Source organism: Phascolarctos cinereus, unplaced genomic scaffold, assembly GCF_003287225.1.
Source record: "Phascolarctos cinereus isolate Bilbo 61053 unplaced genomic scaffold, phaCin_HiC Scaffold_726;HRSCAF=1367, whole genome shotgun sequence".
Taxonomy (NCBI): domain Eukaryota; kingdom Metazoa; phylum Chordata; class Mammalia; order Diprotodontia; family Phascolarctidae; genus Phascolarctos; species Phascolarctos cinereus.
Window position 1 is genome coordinate 211,810,562 of NW_027556098.1, and position 20,860 is coordinate 211,831,421.

At 39.6% G+C, this 20,860-nt stretch overlaps 1 long non-coding RNA gene across 4 annotated transcripts in view; it reads right to left on the reverse strand.

Annotated features, from left to right (window-relative positions):
* The window catches only part of LOC110211638 (uncharacterized), a 123,903-nt gene that overhangs the window by 61,993 nt on the left and 41,050 nt on the right, over window positions 1-20,860 (reverse strand). The gene's annotated exons all lie outside the window — the stretch shown is intronic.

The following is a 20,860-nucleotide window of genomic DNA, read 5'->3' on the forward strand; positions in this document are numbered from 1 at the left end:
AGAGTCATATTGAGATTAAGTGAATCAAGTGAGAATGAATGCTTATGACTTCTCTGAACCTTTGCTTCATTATTTGTAACATGGGAACAGTAATACCTACTCCAAGCAGCTGTGTGGCACAGTGGATAGAGCACATAGCCTGGAGTCAGGAAGACCTGAGTTCAAATACAACCTTGGACACTTGACCCTTACTAGCTGTGTGACCCTGGGCAAGTCACCTAATCTTTTTTGTCTCAGTTTCCTCATCTGCAAGATGATCTGAAGAAGGAAATGGCAAACTGCTCCAAGTATCTTTGCCAAGAAAACCTCAAACAGTGTAACAGAGTCAGATATGACTGAAATGATTGAACAATAACAAACAACAATACCTCCCCTATCATGGACAGTCAAATGTTCATGAAAGTACTCTGAAAAACAGAAAATATTATATACATGGAAGGCATTGTTCTAATAGATGATTCACAATATTTGAAAAAAAATTAATAAATGCTTATACATATTTCTACTTCTGAATGCTTTTCCCTCTACACAGTTTAAGGAGAACTTTTTTTTTTAAAGACTGTGAAATGTAATCAGGTTCTTTCTTCTCCCCCCCCCCCCCCCCCCCCCCCCCCCCCCCGCTTTCAAATAGTAATGGCCACTTCCTGCAAAGGCTTCTTCAAGCAGAATGTACTTTGTTCTTGCTGAGACAGACAAAGACAAATTAAAGGAGGAACCGACGATTTGCTACTGCCTGAGGTAGAAGGACAGAAAGTCATTATTTACTCTTCTTCCCCCCTCCCAGAAGTCCCTTAGCTATTTCCCTCCTCTGTCTCCCTCCTATCTCTGGACGACTGGAGGTAAAGGGCAACCAGCCCCCATAATGCACCTCCAACCCTACAGGGAGATATAAACGGTGACCTGCAGCAGCAACAGCTGCCTGGTCGTTCTTGCTTTGCTCCAGAAGGTACTCAAGCCCTTATCCTGAACTGTGAAAGGAAAGGAAACCTTAACACCATCTCTGAATCACCTTGCAAACCATTTTTCTCTTTGTCCTTGCTTCTAAATGAACACACAGGCTCATTTAAAGCTACTTTTAATCTGTTTTAAGCTAGGAACTAAAAGAAATGCTGAGGAAGGAAAAATATTAGATCTAGTTTATCACCAATAGCTGTGATATTCTGAGTGGATCACTAAACGAAAGAAAATTTCCAAGATTAATCAAGGTTGCTAAGGATGCTCATAGACCTAGATACTCAGAAAATTTCTCCCCTTCCATATCCCTCTTTCCCAATTTTGAATTTAATTCTATGCAGCCTGATAAGGAAAGGGAAGAAATTGGTTTTATGCAGGTAAGTACAGGATAAGGTATTATATAAACAAAAATAAAGATATGTTGCATACATGTATGTCTAGGTCCTCAGACCCAAAGTCTCCCCCCCCTTTTTTTTGTTGTTGTTAGGCAATGGCATGAAGTGACTTGCCCAGGGTCACACAGCTAGTAAGCATTATGTGTCTGAGGTCGGATTTGAACTCAAGTCCTCCTGAATCCAGGGCTGGTGCTTTATTCACTGTGCCACCTAGCTACCCCCAAAGGTTCCCTTTTAGCTCCCTAGAGAACAACAACGTATCCTCTAAACTCACAGAATGGGAAAAAAAACTAAAAAACATCTCTGTGTTCACAAAGTAGGTAAGAAGTCTCCATGTTTGTAACAACCTAACCTCTATTCTTAGGATCGTGTTGGGCAGATTGAGAAAAATTAATATCGAGGATTTTGATTGCATTTTGAATGATGGAACAGTGTCTGTACAGTATCTGAAGTTAGTAGTAATGCCTTGGTAATGTTTTTAAAACTATAATTATTTTTTCAGGTTATGTTCCCTATTAATGACTTTAAAAGTACAATTCCTAGGAAGAATAACAATTTGAATGACTTGGCACAGGACCTAGTACCAGTTGTTAATAGTAACACCCATGGCGTCCTTTACCAGAACATATTCGGACTGTAAGTTAGCCAACCCCAGTTTATAGTATCTTTGGTTAAAGGGATGGTAGGAAATGATGGCAAAGTTTGGGTCTTGACATTTTTACAAACAGATGACCTAATTGCTTTACGTAGTTTCTCCAAAGAAGAATAATAGCATCTGGCTGCTCTCATTTTTATCTGGCCTGTGCTGAATTTTCTCAGCTCTGTAGGTGGGAAGGGAGAAGGGAAGAGGAAAGAGGGATTTAAGTAGGAGGGGAAGAAAAAAGGAAAGAAAATGCTACTTAAATCTAGGAGAATTTCACTCACTAATGTAATTTTATCTGAAATATGGACTCTGCAAGCCTTGGTAAGTGAGCCTACCTCACTAGGTGCTGTGAGAATAAGTGAGGTAATATGTGAAGCCCCAGGAGTTCTGGAGAAGAGAGGCATGGGGTAAGCTCAAGGTACTGTTATTTTTACAGTTGTTATTATTCTATAAATTGTGGAAAATATGGGCGAATGAAAAGCTGAATAAGAATATTCATGAGGAAAAATTTAAAAGGCAAACAGATAATGTATGATGAAGAACACTTTTTTTTTCCAAATGAAGTTTTAACACCCTCTTAGGGGGCCCAGGGTAGCCACTGCCAGGTTCACCCACTTGTGATTTATAGCGCCACCCTACGCACCTTCGGAGGCATTAGCACCTGTTGCTTTCCAGCTGTCATTCATTTCAGTGGGATGTAAATAATTGATAACTGCGAGGGACCTGAGAAACAAACAGCACCGGAACAGGGACATACTTTATGACATCAATTACAGAGCCAATGATTTGATGAGAAAAGGAAAATATTTCAAAGTGTACTTTAATGATCTCTACCAAGAACCCCTAGTGTTCCCAATGAAATGTGGGGCTCTGGGCTCATCGACAGGGCTCATTTTTTGTTCATAGCTCTTTTTTTTCTTTTTCTCCTTTAAGGAAATGCAAGCTATAGTTGAACAGAAGAGATGGTTAATTATTTTCATGTTTGTAAGTAGCAAAGCATAGACGCTGCTTATTCTAAAAGCAAAGGAGAAAGAGCTCATTGGCCAAGATCTCCTTTGTCTGCCTACCTCCTTTCAGCAGCAGCAGCTTCTTGTAACTTATGAAGAGGAACCAGAGGGTTAAGGCCTGATACTAGTGTCTACAATACTGGTTGAGCATATAAGTTATGACACTGGAGCATTATAGCACGTTAAAAATATTATAAGCAGCACCATTAAGGCTGCTGAAAGAAAGTCAGAGTTTAAGCATTTCTGCATGAGGTACTTTATGTGGTGTTGACTTCTGAATTTATAGTTGTGAAGATGGGAACTAAGATGTTGGTTTAGCTTGAGAATTAGTTTGCTAACTACTGGGTTTCATGATTTGGAAGTCTATGGAATATGTATATATATATGCATATATGTATGTGTAAACAGATGTACACATGTATATGTATATCCATATATATCTCCGTGTATATATTATAACATTCATGTAGTCATGTATCCACTTTTATATATTTATTATTTATATATTCATATAATATTTAAATGCATATTTATATTATTGTGTTATATAATAACATTCATAAATTTATTTATGTATTTCTCTAAACCTATATTTATATATTTATTTATATTATTGTGTTACATAATAGATAATAAAAGCAGCTATTGCTTCAAAAGAAAAGACCCAAACTGTTTAGTAGATAACCAGCAATTCATCTGGGACTAAGGCATAGGGACATAATAATGCAAGTAGATGGTGGCTGGAGGGATGGAGGAATTGGTCTGGAAGGGTATAGGTTTTTAAGTGCGATTTCAAAGAGAAAAGTGATCATACATCAGAAATGGAGGCTTTTTCATTCCCATCGCTACTACAGTAGACCCCTCCCTGCTGTTATATGACTGCCTAAGTAGACAGAGTTGCATATACTTTTCAAAGCTTCTTTTTTTCGGGGGTGGGGGGCAGGGTGGTGAGAGATATGACTATGTGACTTCATTGCTGTGGAGAACTCGTGATGTGAAAATTTCCCTTACCATGCAGAATGACAACTCTTCCCTGTCTTAGAGGTTTGGAGAGTTGCCTTAGGGCATTGAGATTTTACACTATGTGCCCATGGTCACAGGACCAGTATATGTCAAATGAGGAACCTGAACCCAGCTCTTCCTAATTTCAAGGGCCGCCTTCTTCTAGCTACTGTTAAATACTGCCTCTAAAGACAGAACTACATACCAGAAAAGCTACAACAGGAGTTTTAGTCATAACTTATTCTGTAAACGTTATACAAGAAACTCACTGTAATTCTCTGTGTATTTGGAGAGCCTTTGATGGCTAAGTAAAAAATTCATTCCAGTTTAGTTCCTGTAGATCTCACCGAAAGGCCTTATAGCCCTAAAACAAACAAATTTGCTTTCTTCCATTTCTCTTGTTGAGACAAGATACTACATACCAGGGACCTCATATCTGTAAATGCCAAGGCACTCATACTTTGAAACAATGCATTTCTGATTGTAAAAGGCTGTTGATTGATTTGATTCACAAGTAGGAAGGAAAGGGCAAACAGTTCAGAGAAAAGAAAGAGTTTTTTCTCTTCCTTCCAGGTCTTTGATCCAAACTGACCCTAATTTTCTTCGTTTGTGAGAGTTTCACTTCCTTACCATTGTTCTACATTTTGCTTATCCTCCCTCTCAGCTGATCATGGCTGATGGGCTATAGGACGTAAGATCATGAAACTACTGCAAGCAATATTTCTCCTGATTTCCTTTCTGAACTGTCTGGCAGTAGTGAATGATTAGAAATTTAATCTATTTTTGTAAGGTTTCCAACACCCAACTTTGCCAACTGGAGAAAGTCATATCAATTCTAGAAGCAATTCTTTAAGCTGGACCCAATTCCTAAGGCTGTTATCATTTGTCAATCATGGGAGATGCCTTGTTTGGGAGGGATTCATGGCTCAAGATATATTAGGCTTTTCAGTGCGATCTCATAAGCAGTTGTGAATAATGAAAACCAGTCAATTCAGTAGGTACTTAATTGCACCTGAGTTAGTTCAGTTCTTATTTCCATGAAAGCTGCTGATTTACCATAAATGATAATTTAGTTAGCAAATATTGGTTTTATTGGATGGTTTCATGGAAAAGTGTCTTTTCTGTTATCATGAGACAATAACTTAAAAGTCTTATGGACTTGTATTACAAATGTAAAACATTTTAAAGTGAGGAGTGGGAGACTACATACCTTCAAAGGAGGCAAGATCAATTTGATTTGCAGAGAAGATTGGTATAGTCTAATGAACTAAGGTAGGCTGGGGTATTGCGACCATGCTTGAAGTTTTCCTGGATATTTATTCCTGATTTCACTTCTAGAATTGTAATGTAGCATTTAAATGTAAAAACTATGGTGTTGCTTATAGCTAGGAAGTTACTCTGAGTGACTAAGAGAGATCCTTGAGTCTGACAGTCTTTGTTTATCTGGAGTTGGTATTTTACTAAAATTGCTCATTAAAAACCTGCATGGTGATGGAAGAGATATATTGCCTTTCTTGTTATCTTGGCTGGTAGGGGAGGCAGCTGGGTGGCTCAGTGGATGGAGCATTGGGCCTGGAGTCAGAAAGATTTGAGTTCAAATGAGGCCTCAGACACTTACTGGCTACATGATCTTGATCAAATCACTTAACCTCTGTCTCAGTTTCTTCACCTGTAAAATGCAGACAATAACAGCACCGACCTCACAAGATTGTTGTAAGTATCAAATGAGATAATATTTGTAAAGTGTTGAGGATAATGTTGAGCACATAGTAGGCACTATATAAATGTTGGCTATTATTTTTACAAAAAGTATTCATCAAATCATTAACTTTAAAAGGACTTCTACATATCATTGAGTCTTCCCCCCATCATTATGTATAACTACACTTAAGCCATCTCAGAAAGACAACTATTTACCTTGTTTATTCAGAATCTTCTGATGGAAATGCACAGCCTTGTTGATTGAACTGAACTCAATTCAATTAGATAAAGTTTAACAGGAATAAGTGTAAAGAATCCTATATTTATATCAAAAAGGAAATACCTTATCAAGTACAATATTTGGGAAGGTATGGCTAGAGATCAGTTTATGGAAAAAAAAAGATTTGTGGCTTTTAACAGATGGTAAGCTCAAAACTAACACACTCTTAGGGACATTTTGTTACTGTTTAGTCACTTCAGTCCTGTCTGACTCTTCATGACCCCATCTGGAATTTTCTTGACAAAGGTATTGGAATACTTTGCCATTTCCTTCTCCAGCTCATTTTACAAATGAGGAAACTGAGGCAAATAGGGTTAAGTGATTTGCTGAGGGTTACACAGCTAGTAAGTGTCTGAGTCCAGATTTGAACTCAGGCAGATGAGTCTTCCTGACTCCAGACCCAGCACTGTACCCACTGTGCCATCTAGCTGCCCTCTCAGAGATCACATAGAGGCAGATTCAATCAGCCAAGAAGAATTTATCAAGTACCTACTATGTGACAGACACAGTGCTGAGGTCTGGGGATACAAGTACAAAGAACGAAATGATCCCCACTCACAAGAAGCTTGCATTCTAATGGGGAAGACAACAAGCATGCATACACACACACACACATATATAGTGTGCAGAAAATACACAGTACTTAAATACAAGATACTTTGAGAGATAGTGCACTAAGCAGTTGGGGAGATCTGGAAGGGCTTAATGCAAAATGGTGACTAGTTCCTGGGCTACACCTTAGAGGAAGAGAGTGATTCCATGAGGCAGAGGTAAGGAGGGACAGCTACTCTAAAAGAACAGGGATGGCATGCCTTGAGTGAGAAACAGAAAGAAGGATGGTTTAGATCAGGCCTGCACAATCTGTGGTCCGCCAAAGAATTTTGGGCAGCCAGCATGCCAAAGGATTTTGGGTGGCTCGTGAAGAGGAACCTCTATATTTTTCACAGGCCTCTCAAAATCCTTTGGTGGGCGGCAGGTTGTGCAGGCCTGGTTTAGTTAGCTCAGAGTTTAGGAAGGGGGGCAATGCCCAGTGGGAGGCTAGAAAAGTAGGTTGCGGACAGACTGATGGAATGGAGTAGTGCGAGTCTTAAAACTGGATACCAGTTAGGAAGTTGTTGCAATAATGTAGGTGAGGGGTATTGAGATCCTGAAATGAAGTGATAGTGGACCCTCCCCCAATAAAAGTTTTCACTCAAAGGCTAGTTTTCCACCAGTTGAAGTCACTGTAGAAGCAATGCCTAATATAGGCTGAATTAGATGACCCAGTCTGAGGTCCCTTCAAGTACTGATTGAGACTGCATAATTCGGATGTGTGTGTGTGTGTATGCATGGATGTGCAACTATCTGTATGAATGTAATGGGGAAAAATGCAGGAGTGAATTGGAGTTTACCCTGTGGAGCATGTTTTGAGAGATTCATCCCATAGAGTATGACTAGTACTGAGCCTGCACCCCTGAAACTTCCAGCAAGCCATGGACTTTGCCCTCCTGGGTAAGTAGAGGCTTCTAGTTAGTCCCCATATACCATCTTCCTCCATTCCACATCCATGACCTGTGGGCAGAATTGGCCACTGAGCAGTAGGAGCTACTAACGAAGTAGACCTAAAAGAGAGAGGAAACTCCTGTTCTTGGTCTCTTCTTTCTCTTTTTAAACGTGCAGCTTGGCATTCAACTCTTTGTTTTTCAAACTATAGTATTCTAGTCATTCTGGCAGTTTCTCATAGCTGTGAAGTTACTTGAAATCCCTGTCCTTTTTATTTAGTCTTTCTCCTAGTCACTTGTATAATCTGTTGTCTGTTACTGAAATTATTCAGTTTAACTACCATGTGTCTTGTAGTTTGAAACACCGTTGGTTATTTTTTCCCTTGAAGCTAATGTGTGGATTCTCTTATCTACTGCTTTGTTTTCTTTATTCCAAAATTCTGGACAATTTTCTTGAGTTATTTCCTGAATTATGGTGTTCAGGATTTTTTATTTGTCACATTCTTCTGGGAGACCTCTGATCCTTAAGCTGTCTCTGAAAATCTTGTCTTCAAAGTCAATCACTTCGGTTTATAAAGATTTGATTTGTTGCCTTTTGATTGTCTTCTGCCAGATTTTCCTCCACTTCAGTAATTTTGTGTTCCAAATCTGTTACGCTCTTTTTCACTTCCTTCAAGAGCCTTTGCATCATGGATTCATTTTTCCCTTATCTGCTAAATGAGTTTTTAAATTCTTCATGAGAGCTCTAGGGTCTGAGCTATATTCATTCCCAATTTCTCCTTTTTGTGGATTTCATTTCTCATTTGAAACATTCTAGAGTTTCTTCTTGCTGGTCCATACTTTCTTGAAAGTCCACAGGGTTCTGTATTTCATCAGGCATTAATTTATTTTCTTTGTCTTGTAATATTTGTTAAGATAGCTTTGTAAAAGCTTTGAGGATTTGGCATTTATCTTTTCTTCTAGTTTTATGATCCTCCCCGATGATTTATCTACTTGTACACTAAAGAGTTTTCTTCATGAGGTCTTTGATGTTGATCTTTTTTTTTTAATTTTCCACCATCACTCACTCCTTGACTCCTTCCCAATTATCTCAGCCTCCACAAGTTGGAGAATCTGAGGTTTACCAAACTAAGTCCCTGTCATAAGAATCCTCTAGCAGACAAAATTGGACCCATGTGGATTTTATTCCCTTCTCCTTCAGGCTTGCCATAGCCACGAAATGGCTCCTAGCCCCAGTTCCCCCCTTGATGTCCCTCCTTTCCTTCTTGTAGCTATGCTAAATCTGTATCTGCTATTTTTTTCATGGTGCAAAGAGGACAAGGAGAGTGTTTGGGGCAGAGTTCCTTCAGTCTTAGAGCCCCTAAACTAGGTCTGGGCCCCAGCAGGAAGCCAGTACCTTTTTAACCCCACAACCACCCCTTCTAACACGTTTGGAGAGGGTCAGTGTCTGCTTATTCTTGTGGAGGTGAGGTGGGCAACAGATGAAACGTGTTGTCAGTCTCTGCAGTCCAACGGATGCCAACATGGTCCCCAGTTCCAGCCTACTCAGCATTTCGTGTCCCTGTCAGAGTCTGGGAGGCTAGTAGGGGAGGAGGGGATGCTGGTTCACTTGTCGTCAACTAGCATTTATTAAGCAAATACTTTCAGGATTCTCTGGTATTCATTCATAACGATTTTGCCTTGCTGTATTTCTTGCCTCTTTGTCCTGTTCTTTCAGTTGTAATTGTTCTACATCTGGCATATAATTCCCCCTTTTGGGGGGGGGGAAAGAAGATTTGAGATTTAAAGGAGTCTGGAGAAAATAACTAGCCCGCTATGTTACTAGTCATGGGATCCAGAAGTCCATCTAGATATTCTGAGAAGAGAGTTTATTTTGAAACAAAATTTTGAGAAGGCTGAGCATACCTCAGCAGTAGAACCTGCCTCAGCCGTATCCCTGGCACACTAGACCTCTAGTCTCTCTAGACATGACTCACTGGTACATAAATCGAAGTATACCACATCTATTGATAGACTCTCAGACCTGATCTTCCCTTTGGTACTTACTGTCTAATCATTTACTGAGCCTCAGACAACTCTCTAAGACCATGAGCTAACATTCTCACACCAACCAAATCAAGTTTTTGATCTATCGACATGTCCTTAATAAGATCTTTCTTGCTATGTCTTGCCATAAAATCACCTTTGGTAACATGCAGCAGCCTTGTTAGAGTTGCAATATTTCTTTTTGTTGCCCTTTGGGTTTCTTACCATTACATTTCCCCAGAATCAAAGCGTTCCATGAAATGTTGGGTGTTGAAGGGGATGGAGGAAAATGGGGACACTAATGCACTGTTGGTGGAATTGTGAAGTGATCCAGCCATTCTGGAGATCAATTTGGAACTATGCCCAAAGGGCTATAAAACTGCATATCCTTCTATCCAGCAATACCACTGCTAGGTCTATATCCCAAAGACATCCAAAAAAGGGAAAATATACAAAAATATTTATAACAGCTCTTTCTTGTGGTGGCTAAGAACTGGAAATCAATTAGTGAATAGCTAAACAAGCTGTGGCATATGATTGTAATGGAATATTATTGTGCTGTAAGAAATGACAGGCAGGATGATCTCAGAAAAACCTGGAAAGACTTACAAGAACTGATTCATAGTGAAGTGAACAGAACCAGGAGAACGTTGTACATGGTAACAGCAATATTGTTCAGTGAAGAATTGTGAATGACTTAGCTATTCTTAGCAATACAATGATCTAAGACAATTCCAAAGGACTAATGATGAAGCATGCTATCTGCCTCCAGAGAAAGAACTGATAGTGTTCCAATACAGACTGAAACATCCTGCTTTTCACTTTCTTTCATTCTTTTATTTGAGTCTTCTTGTACAAAATGATTAACATGGAAATGTTTTACATAATTGCACACGTATAACCTATATCTGATTGCTTACCATTTCAGGCAGGGGGGAGAGGAGGGAAGAGAGGGAGGGATAGAATTTGGAACTCAAAATTCTAAAAAAAAAATGTTAAAAATTGTTTTAACATGTGATTGGGAGAAAATAAAATATATATTGAAATTTTTTAAAAAGAGTCCTATGATATATAGTTATAGGACATCAGAGGAGAATATCAGAGTTAAAGAAAAAAGCTCGTACACCAAATACATTTCCCCCTGGGTCCTTGAAGAGCTCTAAAAGATGCATGAAACCTCTAAAGAATCATGGGCATCAGGTCACTTAAGAAAGAATTTAGTAGGGGCAGCTAGGTGGTGCAGTGGATAGAGCTCCAACCTTAGAGTCAGGAGGACCTGAGTTCAAATCTGGCCTCAGACACTTAACACTTACTAGCTATGTGACCATGGGCAAGTCACTTAACACCATTGCCTAGCTGAAAGAAAGAATTTAGTGGCTAGGGAACAAACAAATGAGAAATATAACAGAATAAATGAATTTAATTTTCCTACAAATTTACTAATTCATTGTCATGTGATCTCTCTGATCCCTAGTGTCCTCAAGTGTGAAATGAGGAGGTTACAGTAGATCAGCTCTAGACTCCCGTTCAGTTCCAACCTTCTTTGGTGGGAAGGGGAAGAGAAAGACAGAAAGACAGACAGAGACAGAGGCAGACAGAGACAAAGATGGAGAGAGAGACAGACACAGAGAGATTATATATAATATGTATATCTATCACACTTTCACACATCAATAACAAACATTTTCTAGAAGTGTCTACTATGTGCCTAACACTGTGCTAAATTCTGAGAATACAAATACAAAAATAACAATCACTACTCTCATGGAGCTTACAGGTTACTTGGCAAAAAAATGTATCTAATCAAAGTACATGAAGAATACTTCATAATGTCTACTGAACACAGGACACAAAGTCTAAACGATGATGGGTCAGGAGGAGAAGTGCTTGGATATTTAGAAGTGTGAATTTATGCTAAATGAGCAAGTTAGCATTAAAAATAAAAGATGCTACAACTTTGAGGCTATCCTATAGTATTCACATTTATGATTTCATCTTGGGGCTCTTTAAATTTAAAATTTTATTGCTATCTTTTGTTCATTTACCAAAATATCTTTCCCTTCTTTCTCTCCCAAATGACAAAGAATGAAAAAGAGAAAAAATAAAAACAGTTCAGCAAAACTAATCATTACATTAACCATACCATACCATGTGCAGTTGCATGCCCATAGTCTTCCTCTTCACTATCTATTTCTCTTCTTTGGAGCGAACCTCTGGTCATTCTATGTTCGTAGCATTCAGTTTCAGGTTTGTTTTTGTTCTTTCCATTTACATTGACTCTTATTGGGCCATTGTGTATATTGTTTCCTTGGTTCTACCTGCTTCCTTCTGCATCATATACATCTTCCCTCGCTTCTCTGTATTCTACATACTCACCATTTCTTATAGCACAGCGTCATTCCATTACACTTGTGAACTATGATTTCTTTTGCTTTTCTCTAATTTATGGACATCTACTTTGCTTCCTACTCTTTGCTACTACACAAAGGGCTGTTATGGATATTTTGAGGCAGCTAAATGGCACAGTGGATAGAGCACCAGGCATCTCATCTTCCTGAGTTCAAATCTGGCTTCAGACATTTACTAGCTATATGACCCTAGGCAAGTCACTTAACCCTGTTTGCCTCAGTCTCCTCATCTGTAAAATGAGCTGGAGAGGAAAGGGCAAACCATTCCAGTGTCTTTGCCAAGAAAACTCCAAATGGGGTCACAAAACCACCTAACAAAACTGGATATTTTGGTGCATATAGAGTCTTGCTTTTTATCTGTAACCTGTACATGCCTAACAATGGGATCTCTGGATACTGGGATTTCCAAAAAACAAACAAACAAAACCCAACAACCTGTTCTGAGCGTGGTTTTATGTCATATAGGTCCCTTTGGTATCCCAGATTTAATGTGGGTTATTTGGGAAAATTGTAATTATACAAATATGACTTGAACTTTCTTCTAGTGAATTCTCTATCAATTGACAAAGTAAAAAAAGGCAACTCAAATAACAAATTAGTTAGGACAGAATAGCAAAGTAAAAAACAAGGGAAAATCAAGCAGTAGATGAATTTTAAGCCCTACCCTCATACACAAAGGGGTACAATCTTCTAGAGCCCCTCAGATTGATGGGAAAGAGAACACTCTATAGAAAACACATGCTTCTAGGTAACAGTTACATGGGAGTTGAAGCTCTACTCAGTGGCTCTGTCTCTTAGCAACCATCTGTGCTTCATCACTTTTCCACTCTGCCTGTTAAAGCCCCCTTGGTGTGGTCCCATAGTTCCCTTGTCATTCCATTCTACCTCTTCAGCTGCCATCTTCTGGAGCTGTCATCTGCGGCTGTGGCTCCTTCTTCCTCAGAGGAATGGGGGGAGGTGGTCCATCTCTCTTTGTAAGATTGCCCTGGTCCAACATGACTCAATGGCTAATCAACATGTTGTCAGCTCTTTTGTTAGTCAGGCACACAGCTACACCCCACCAACACACAAAAGGCCCCACAGGCAGCTGTCAATACCTTCTCTACTTACTTACTACCACCACCACCACCCCCTTAACTGAAAGGTCTCCAGTCCTCACTCCTAGTACTTTCTGGGCTAATAAATTCCATTTACCTCTTCTGAGCACAGAATTTGGGTGACGTACATCCCACCTGGTCTGCAATTCTAGCTGAGCATCTATGACTCTGGGAATAAACAAACGCTCTACCTTTCACTTGTCATTTCTATTTTCATCGTGTTTCTAGCTAGCACCCAAGCCATGGAAATTTGCCTTAAACTTGCACTTGGTAGCACTGGAGGAGGAGAGACAAAGCTGGCAACATTTTCCCTACATTCCTGCCATCATGGCAAAATGACCCAAAAAAGTCTCTTTAGGTTTATGATCCTCAGGAAGAACTTGTGACTGGCAAATTTTATTGGGATTCTTTTAGTAAGTTTATCTTTTTTGTGTGTGTGCTTTAGGCAATGGGGTTAAGTGACTTGCCCAGGGTCACACAGCTAGTAAGCATTATGTGTCTGAGTTTGGATTTGAACTCAGGTCCTCCTGAATCCAGGGCCGGTACTCTATCCACTGCACCACCTAGCTGCCCCTAGTAAGTTTATCTTTAGAGATGGGGTGGGTGTTTTAAGTGGGCATCATTTCAAATTTCTACTTTTTTTCCTCCAAAAAAAAAAGCAGCTCCATGAGTTGAAAAATATTCAGAGGAAGCAGCTTTGAAGAGAGTACTGCAAAATTCATCTCAACTGCAAACAGAAGTAATTAGAAGACTTGTTATTTTGGCAGCAGTTCAAAGTTGTTTTCCATTGTAAATAGCGTTGAAGTGCTCTGTGGAGAAGGAGAAGTAGCAGGGGGAGGCCAGTATTACTTTTTTTTTTTTGGCCCATTCTACCTCAAGTTAATGGTTCTTCTGTTCTGATGGTACAACAATAAGATGCAGGAAGTTGGGCAGAATATATTGGGGACAGAGGGGATGAGGAAAGACGAGGGAGGTCATATGGTAAATATATAGAAAAGAAATTTGGGGATGTAGACGTAGTACTTGTGAATACCACGGCAGTGAACATCTGGGAAACCTGCACTATATTATGTGGTCATCCAGCAAACTTTTCCAGAGTCACATAAGGATTACATAACATTTTAATTAGATCTGGAAGGGATCCAGAAGGAAAAAAAAACTGGTTTCGTGAGCAAGCTGTCTTTTAGTTTTGGCTGGGTTCATGAATTGCAATTAACCAGTAAACTGTTCTCCTAAATGTGCTCTGGGTAATAGGACAGCAAAGGTGAGGTCTTACCTAGGACTTAGCTGTGAAAGAACCAGCTAAAAAAGTAAATGGGTGAATGTCAGTGACAGAGGATGAACCAATCAATTATCAATTATTGATTAAGATCCTACTAGACCATGGGGGAAGGGGAAACCAGTGGGGATACCCTTCCCCCCAAAAACTGCTGATATTTGTACATCCCTTTCTGATTGCCAAAGAACTTTGAATGCATTATCTCATTTGCTCTTTACAACAACCATATGGGTATACTGTATATCCATTTTATGGATAAGGAAACTGAGGCCCAGAAGGCTATTAATTTGCTCCAGGTGACACAACCAGGAAGTTTTTAGTTCAAATCTTTTTCTAAATCTAATACTCTCATTTAGGCAGTAGCTGCCCCGTCCTTGTCTGGCAAAGACGAAAAAGATTCGATCCATGCCCTCAGGCAGTTTACAACCTAATTGGAGAGATAAGCTACAAGCACCTGAAAAAGTGAAATAAGACAAAATCAGCAGAGAGACATTTGATGCGTATTGGAAAGACTGCTGGATATGAGGTCAAAAAATGTTGGCCAGAAGATGATAGCTCTGCTACCTCTGTGACCTTGGGCAAATCATTTTATTTCTTTTGGTCTCAGTTTCCTCCTACATAAAATGAGAGAGCTTGACTGTATACCCTAGAAGGTGCCTTCCAGCGTTGTCAATGATCTCTCTCCAGTTCCACTTTCCATTCTATTATTGCCTGTAGGCAATCAGCTGAAAACATTCAATTTTCAGCGTAAGCATTTATGCTCCAGAAATTGGCAAACAGGCTACAGATCAGGGCTTGATTTACTGTTCTGTTGATTGTCTAGACTTAAGAAAATTGTAGAGAAAATGTTAGGCATCTAGATTAAACTTTAACGTTTGTCAAATGTACTTCTTGTCCTGCAATGTCACCACCACTCCTTTTTAAACCTGAGTTTCTCCTATGCCCATTGTGGTCAGCAGGAAAGGGCACAGGTTTTTCCCTTTTTCCCTACTCCCTAAGAACAGCCCTCCACCCATCTTTTAGTAGATTTAAAGGATTTTAGAGTCATCAAGTCCTATAAGGAAACATAATGGGGAGGGAAAATAGCCAACATAAAGTGGCCGGGCTTTCCAACCCTATCTTCCATATCCTCAGATATGATGAACCAGGTGTTGCTGTTTCTTAGTTCTTCCTCGCTTTGTCTCCATGCCTCCCTGCTTCTGCTAGACCTTGTCCACGTGGTCAACTGACCCATTCCTTGTCTCAGTCCTTAGATCTGGCCCAACAGATCTGGATGTGGAAGCCTGTGAGTTTAACCAATGTCATCCTTTGAGAGAAAGATGAGGTCCCATGGTAGACAAGTGGTCATGAGGCAGTACAATAAGCCTTTGTTTAAAAAAAATGAGTATCAGTCAACAGACAAAACAGAGACACGTTGTGGGTGTGATATGGCAGCAATATATAACAAATATGCAACTATGAAGAACCTGAGCAAAGGCTGCAATCAAAGAAATGTCTAGTTGAAAAAGAATGTGGTCACATGAGAGCAAGGGATAAACAATAGGAAGCCTGTGCTCTTTAATGATATCCCCAATGGTGTCAAGAGAAGGCAGGGTCACCTTCTAGTACATGGGCTGGATCTCTAGCGATGAACTTACGGAAGGACGTCAACACAAGTAGCCAAAGGCAGTTCCTTTGCTGCCATCTCATCCTGGAATTTCCCTTAGTGCCCAGAGCCTTCTCATGCTGAAATATTTCTACAGCATATAACCACACTTCATTCCCTTCCTGGCTCTGCTGCTGACTCATTAGATTTCAACATGGTCCTTCTACACAGGTACCTTCCCCTCCTCCCGCCCCAGTCCCCACTTTTCATATCCCCTTTTGGTGCTGTCTTCTCCCAGTAGAATGTAAGCTCCTTGAGGGCAGGAACTGTCTTCATTTTTATTTGTAGTGCAGTGCCTGACACATAACAGGTACTTGATAAATGTTGTCTTATGGAATAAGCAGGAATGAATGGATTGCAATCGGCATCACCCATACTGATGAGATCCCAAATCCACTGGGGTATTTGGATACTATGTCCAAACATTAAATTAGCCACTGAATACCCTAATAATAAATGAGGCATGGTCCCTGACCTTGGAGGAGCTTATAATCTATTAGAGGGAGATCAGCCAAAGTGCACAAACAACCACGATCACAGCTAAACAAAAGTACAGGTGATGCCAACCACCATCTGTCAGGGTTCAAACTTGCCAAATGACCAGTACTGACAAAAAGTGCTATGAATTCAGAAGACATGGTCAGACCTGCCCTATGGGAAGATCACTTTGATAGCTGAGTAGAAGATGAGGTGGGAGAGAGACTTGATGTCTTAAGGGAGACCAACAAGAAAGCTAGTGAAATAAGAGAAAGCCAGAAAGGTAGGTGGAAGCACATCTTGTAGAGGGCTTTAAGAATTACAAAGTGTTTTAATCGTGTCCAGATCAGCAAGGAAGGCCTGGAGATGAAAATGGCAAACAAAAAAGATGAATCAAAAATTTCAATTCTAAACAAAAACAAACAAAAAAAGCTACGTAAGGGCAACTCAAAATTGGGAGTAATCGAGTGAGCCCTAAACTTTTTCTAATAGGTTTCATTTGGGGGAGAATTCAGGGGATTCTGTTTTCTAGTTTTACTCCCATGTTTCTCATCTCTCCTGGCCCAGACTCCAATATCTTGAGGCCCTCAGGATAACTTGAAGCGCCCCCCCTTTCTACCATTCTCCTTTGCCAAGTAGATGTCATCCCCTCCTCCTTTCCCCTCAACATATCTCCTCCAGACGAGATTCTTAATTGTACCATGAACTACAACCTACCCAAAAGAGTCCCCAGGACACAGTTGGAGTAATTTTGCAAGGAAGGAGAATGTCATCTGACTCTGGGAATAACCCCTCTCTCAAGCCTCCCAGCTGCACAGCATACGTGTACTGCTTGATTTTATGTATTAAGAATGTTCAAAATGTTTCTCAAGTCAGAACATGATCCTCCATAATGTTCCCTCTAGTCCAAACAGAAATCCCAGTACCCTCCTCCCCTAACTCAGTAAACCAAATCGAATTGGAGAATAATTATTTTTTTTAATGCACTGATGAACAATTTGTTTCACCAGCCTAATAATTAATTAGCTTGCTACTCATGGTTCAAAAAGATCTCTTAAGAGATGGTACTAGTTCTTCCTACTCAAAGAGAAGAAAATTGAAAAAAGTCTCAGAGAGGGATTTTCATAAGAGCTGACATGTAGGGGATAAAGAGAAAAGATCCACACACACAAAAATCAGGGACTATTCTTGATTATCCTATGAGATTGTCCACCCACCCACTCTGCCCCCTTCTTCAAGGATTTTCCCCTTAAGTCATCATACAAGTAAAGTGGTATGTTCCGCAGATGAACTGGCAAGTAACTCCATCAACTAGATACATCTGGGGCAGGGAGTTTGCTATTGAAACTCTCCAGATAGCCAGATGCTTTCAGGTGAGAGAGGAGCAGTCCCTACTCATGGAATCACTTTCCAATTGTCTTTTAATTATAGTCCAGATGTTACCCTTATTCAAGTAATAAATAGCTAATCCGTTTTCTCCCCTCCCCCCACAGAAATGTTAGGCTACTGAATTTGCTTGCATGGGGTACAGTCATGCCTTGTAGCCGGCAATGAACGCCATAGGCTTTCCCATTTTATTATTTTAGATACATGTGGGATGTATATAACCTGTAATGAAAGGTTCAGTTTAAGTGATAGGGGGCCTGTCTGCCTCCAGATAATTGAAATGAATCCAGGTCATTGCAAATTATTTGTTAAAGGTAAGGCCTAAATTATTGAGAATGTACCACAAAGCCTTTTTTTTCAATATTCTTTTTTATTGTACACTTAATAAAGGGATGTGATAGGATGCCAAGAGAGAAAAGTCCCTGATCCACCATTATAAGCCAACACAGGTAATATATTTCCCATTTTAATCATTTCAGCCTGGTCTCTGGTTCTATAGTTTGACCTCACCTTTTGAAATATACCGAACTCTGATTTATGGCATCAATCCCCTGGGAAGCTGCACCTTCAGGAGCAGTGTTGAGTGTTACATATACAAAAAAAAAAATTCCCACTTAATGATCTCCAACAATCCCAAAGGTTGTTGCTTCTGCCATAATTGTCATGAAGCTCCAAGCAAGCATACCCCACCCTTTCCTAGGCAAGGCCCACTGGAGAGCTTCCTCTCCCTAGGTCTGTGTTCCCAGGTCAGACCTCGTTGTCCAGGAGATCTTATGTTTGGTAAAGCAACTTCGTTTACTTTGGCAAGCCATTGAAATATGTGACGACAAATGAGAGTTCTCAACCGATGAGTTCAGCTGATTTGCAATCTAAGGTCTAGGAAAAGGAAATAGTAAATTCCTTGTAACATGGTTCTCTGCCAGTGCCTTCATACAAACACCGCCTGTTGTTTTTTTTTTTTATTCCTGCCTTAACATAAAATAAAAAATTCAGCTGAACATAATTTTTTTAAAACAACTGATAAGTTTGAAACAAACTTATTGTTTGCTGCAAAGTAAGTGTTGTTCTAAAGTTAGAGTTGTGTGTGTGTGTGGTGTGTGTGTGTTTTAATGTATGCCTACTTTATATCAGGATATATAAAGATGCTTGAGACTTTCTGCTCACAAATCACATAGTAAGTCACTTCAAATACTCCTATTCAACATGCTAATCCGTTCTTTTTTCTAGATCAGCATCCAAAACTGCATGTAACCAAAACTATAACACTCAAACTAGAACATCCCAAACTATTCCACAATTAAGCACTTACTGAATGCCTACCATGTGCAAGACACTGTATTAAATGTAGAAAAAAATACAAAGGCAAATAAAATATCACCCTCTTAAGGATTTCACCATGTTACAACAGAAGGTAAGGAATGTTTACAGTTAATCATTTTTAAAATAGACCCTGAGGCTGAGAAATGCAATAGAAAAGGAATTGAACGGGTAGTCATGGGACCTGGATTCAAATCCTGACTGCTACTTACTACCTCCACTTCCTCATCTGTAAAATGAAGGGATGGGATTAGATGACTGCTGAAGATTCCTTCCAACTCTTGATCTATGATTCCATGACCCTATGAATAGATTAAAAGTATGCATAAAAGAGAAAGATACAGTATCATGAGAATTCAAAGGAGAGAGAATTTCTGTCTTGGGAGAGATTTTGTTATGATGGACTTTGGTGGAAGAGGCAGTAAGGAAATAGAAGGAACAGATATGAGAGATATCACAAAAGCCGACTCAACAGGACTTAATAACTGATTTTAATGTAGGAATATGGGAGGAGAGTGAGGCATTAAAGCAGCAGTAGTAATTGGCATTAATACATAGTACTTTTATAGGGACAGCTAAGTAATACAGTGGTTAGAGTGCGGGGCCTGATGTGAGATGGTCTCATTTTCATGAGTTCAAATCTGCCTTAGATATTTACTAGCAGTGTGACCCTGGGTGAGTCACTTAATCCTGTTTGCCTCGATTTCCTCATCTGTAAAATGAACTGGAGAAGGAAATGGCAAAACACTCCAGTACCTTTGCCAAGAAAACCTCAAATGAGGTTATGAAGTCAGACACAACTGAAAAGACCAGACGACAAAAATAGTGCTTTATTTAAAAAAAAATAGTGCTTTATACAGGATATCCAAAAGTCTTTTTTGCAATCTTAAGCTATTGAAGCTTAAAACTGCACAAGACTTCGAGACACCCTCTGTATATTATTTCACTGGAGCTTTATAACAATGCTATAAAGTAGGTATAACAAGTATAATTATTCCCATTTTATAGATAAGGAAACAAAGACTTATGTAGCCATAGGAGACAGCATGAATGGTACGACTGTGGTCACGCAGCTGTTAAATGCTTTTCTGGCTCCAAGTCCATGTTTGATGTTTACTATGCAACTAGGCCTCTCTACTCAGAAGTTTTGACTATGGCTCTCTGGTAGAAAGATGGTGCCATTAACAAATAAAAAAGTTAGAAAGAAGAACAGTTTGGGAGAGAGCATGATAGGTTCAGTTTTGAACATTGGGAGTTGAAGGTACTGGAGGGATGATGCTGACTGCCAGGAAGTTAGAAATGTGTCACTGGAGCTTGAGTGAGCACTTGTAGCTGGACATAACGATGATGCATTTAAGGCCTACAAAGATTTGTTTTACAAAACCTTAGACACATTTACGGTTTATATAGAATTTACAAATACAAAGTATTTTTTTCTCATAATCACATGAGAAAGGAAGCACAAATATTTTTGGCCACCATTTTATGAACAAGAGTCACCCTCATGGAGGTTGGAAATTGACCCTTTGGAAATCAGCAAGATTACAAATTCAATTCAGCCACAAACTTTTGTTAAGCAGCTACTATTTATAATGCCCTGGGTTTATCAAGAACACAGTCCCTGCCCTCAGAGACTTCATAGTCTAATGGGGGGGGGGGGAAGGCATGCATACAAAGAACTACAAAACAATTTAGAATATGTGAACAGTAATTCAATGCTACAAGAATGTTGAGAAATGTGTCGTTTTCTGCTGAGAAACCAA